We start from the raw sequence: 3,733 nt of genomic DNA, 5'->3' as shown, positions 1-3,733 counted from the left end.
GACCATCAAGGGAAAAGAGAACAAGTGGAATTCAGGAACCTATCCAGAGAAATAGCAACACCAGAGATCAAGACAGAGATGAAGCCATGGAGAAATGGAGCAGCTGAGGACTCTAGACTTATGGAAAGAAAGGGACTCGGTGCTGCGACCAGGTGGCAGGGTTGCAGAATATGCCCTTTGGTTGTTATAATTATTGTATATTTCTTAGTGTTTTTGTGTGCATCTCTCCACCCTACCCCAGCCTCTAAAAAAAGAAAAGAAAAACAGAGAGAATTAAAGCAAATACTTTTGAATGAAAATACACAGAGGAGATTGTAAAAAAAAGTATTTGCAATGGACAAGTCATTGGTCTTGCAAATCTATCATGTGATCTCCAGCATCATTTATATTACCAAGGCCATATTTTCCAATTAATGATCTTTCATCTTTGTTTCCAATCTTTATATTCCAAATGCTAATAGTTATCAATGCATTTTGATTACATTTTTGATCAATTTCAGATTGAAAAGTTGTGAGAATTCTTCAATATCATTAACTGGTTTCAGTTGTTGGTGCATAAATTTGACTAATGGTGGTATTAACTGGTCTTCCTTGTTTTCCATTGTGTGGATAATGACAAGCTATGGAATGCCAAAAGAACAAACAAATCTGTGTTGTAATAAGTATAGCCAAAGTGCTCCTTGGAGCTAGGATGGCCAAACTTTGTCTCTCATACTTCAAACATATTATTATGAGGAACCAGTCACTAGAAAAGGATATCATGTTTGGTAAAGTGAAGAGTTGGAGAAAAAGAGGAAAACCCGCAGTGATATGGATTGGCACAGTGGCATCAGTGATGGGCTCAGGCATAACACTGATTGTGAGGTTGTCCCAGGACTGGACAGTGTTTCCTTTTGTTGTGCATAGAGTCACTGTGAGTTGGTGCAGACTTGATGGCACCTAACAACAACAACAACAACAACAAATATTCAGAAGTAGTCCATCTCTCCTTCTTTCTGGTTTGTCTTCATCTGGAAGTTCAGCTGAAACCTGTCCACTGTGGGTAACACTGCTGGTATTTAAAATACCCTTGTCATAGCTAAAGTAGAGGGTGTGTAAAGAAGAAGACACTCACAAAACGGATTGGCAAAATGGCTAAATCTATGGGCTCAAGCATAACAACTATTGTGAGTATGGTACAGGACTAACGTGAGTTTCTTTCTGTTGTGCATACAGTCACTATGAGACAGAACCAATTCAATGGCACTTAACAAGTGTCCTCGAAGGCACTGAGAGCAGCAGTATTATTTTTTTTAAAAAACTTGTCCTTTTGTGTATATTGAAGGTGAGGGTCAATACACTGTAAATAAATCAGTAAATTATTGATAGTAATTGCCATTTGTGAATTTAAATTGTGTAAGTATATTATAGAGTTGAAAAGAAAGACTTCTTTGTGTACTCAGAGAAGGAACATTTGGTTAAAAACTGTGAAGAGTAGTCAAGCATAATACTGTGAGAAAATAATTTAAGACTGAGATATAGGTAGTTTGTTGTTGTTAAGTACTGTGGAGTCGGTTCAGATTCATAGTGAGCCTGCACAGGGTTTCCGAGGCTACAAATCTTTATGAGAGCAAAAAGCCTCATCTTTCTCCTGCAGGACAGCTGGTAGTTTTAGACTACTGACTTTGAGGTTAGCAGCCCGATTTGTAACCACTACGCTACCAGAGCCCCTTATAGGCAGTCTAAAATCCCTAAAACAGGGATATTCCTTATGTCATCTAGCAACACCAAAGACAATGGTATATGTTAAACAAAAAGAAAAGGAAGCTGAGTTGAGGTTGCAGTTAAGAGTTGAGGGGAAACAAGAGGTCAGATTATTCTGAAGCTGTAGAAGACTCCCTCACAACAGATCCTACAGGGGTGGTGTAAATGGTTGAGCATCCAATGACTAACTGAAAAGTTGTCAGTCAGAACCCACTCAGTCATTAGTAGATCTATGCTCACCAATGTTCCTAGGCCTGGGGATCTGCTTCCCAGGATCACAACTTTGAAAACCCTGAGGACAGTTTACTCTGCACATATGGGTTTAGTGTGATTCAGAATAGACTTGAGGGCAACTAACAACAGCAACAACTGTATTATATAGTATGTCACATTGTGTTATGTTTGTTACGTTGTTATTCGTATATACCAATATAATGGCAATAATGATATATACTTCATTCTCCCTTGATGATAATCTGTCTCCTAAACTTCCATTTTGTTTAATACTTGCATTTTTTTATTGTAGAATAGAGCTTGTAATATTTACTCAACCAGCACACCATTCTCTAATAACTTTTCTTAACATCTACACATTTATGCATGATGCTGTATTATACATTCCTCTATCGAAAATTGAGCACATCCAACAGCAAAGGACACTCTAACCGTGAGTCAATACTTTTCCCTATCTTCTACAACATAACATAGTCCACAAAGACAAGTTTCTAAATGCAAATTTGGTAATTAATATCTGGGATGGGATCTTTAATGTTCACAAAAGGCTGTCTAAGGTGCACTTACTATTGGACAAAGTTGAGAATGGACAGGAAAGTGGGTGGAATGTAAATAGGAACTGCAGGGAGGAAGCTGGTAGCTGATAATCCATGGAGGTGATTGCAATCATTGAGATGGAACAAAGCATATGATTTGGTGAATGGAAAACTGATGAATTTTTTTAATAAGCCTATACTTAGTATTTTTTAAAAAGAAATATGCAAGAAAAAATTACTTTAAAAATAATGGAGACTGCATTCTGAAAAAAATCAGAGTTTTGAGCAGATTTAAGTATTATATAGGTCTTCATGATTTTGAGCTCCATTGCTCATGAATAACTCTCTACCCTCTAGTAAAATCATTTTATTGTAGAGGAAACATTTCTCAGGTTAAAAGTTTTCTCAGGCCCTGCTTTATATCCTTATTTCTAAAACTGTAGATAAAGGGGTTCAGCATGGGTATGACCACAGTGTACATCACTAAGGTTATTGCAGTGGCCCTGGTGTTTGGGGAAGCAGCAGAACTAAGATAGACTCCAAGAACGCTACCATAGAATGAGCAAATAACTTAGAGGTGAGGAAAAAGTGGAAAAGGCTTTAGACTTCCCCTCAGCTGATGAAATTCTGAAAATGGAGGACATAATCTTACAGTAGGAGAAAAGGATCCCAGTAAGTGGAATAACACCCAGAAGTCCAGTTACAAAAAAAAAATATATTAAGTAAATGAGGAAACTATCCGAACAAGCAAGTTGGAGTACCTGATTAAATTCACAGAAAAAGTGGGAGATTTCCAATTCTGTACAAAAATACAGCTGCAAAACCATTAAGCTGTTTAATAGAGACTCCAGAGCACTCAGTAGTAAGGAACCAAAAACCAGGAGACCACAGAACTTTGGGTTCCTGATGACTGTGTAGTGTAGTGGGTGACATATGGCCACAAATCGGTCATAAGCCATCACTGTCAAGAGGAAATGGTCTAATGATGCAAAAAGTAAGAAAAAATACAATTGAGTAATGCAATTTTCATAGGTAATAACTTTGTTCTGCATCTGAATGTTCATCAGCATCTTTGGGACAGTGGTGGAGGTGAAACAAATGTCTGTAAAAGAGAGACTGAAGATGAAGAAGTACATGGGTGTGTGGAGGTGAGAGGCCATGATGATAGTCAGGATGATCAGCAGGTTCCCACTGAGGGTGACTAGGTACATGGACAGGAA

At 37.8% G+C, this 3,733-nt stretch overlaps 1 pseudogene; it reads right to left on the bottom strand.

Annotated features, from left to right (window-relative positions):
- Positions 1–2,901: 2,901 nt before the first annotated feature.
- LOC102840675 lies at positions 2,902–3,733 on the bottom strand (annotated as a pseudogene).

This window comes from Chrysochloris asiatica, unplaced genomic scaffold (genome assembly GCF_000296735.1).
Source record: "Chrysochloris asiatica unplaced genomic scaffold, ChrAsi1.0 scaffold00268, whole genome shotgun sequence".
NCBI lineage: Eukaryota > Metazoa > Chordata > Mammalia > Afrosoricida > Chrysochloridae > Chrysochloris > Chrysochloris asiatica.
The sequence above is the reverse complement of the archived record's forward strand: the minus strand, read 5'-3'. Positions and strand labels throughout refer to the sequence as shown.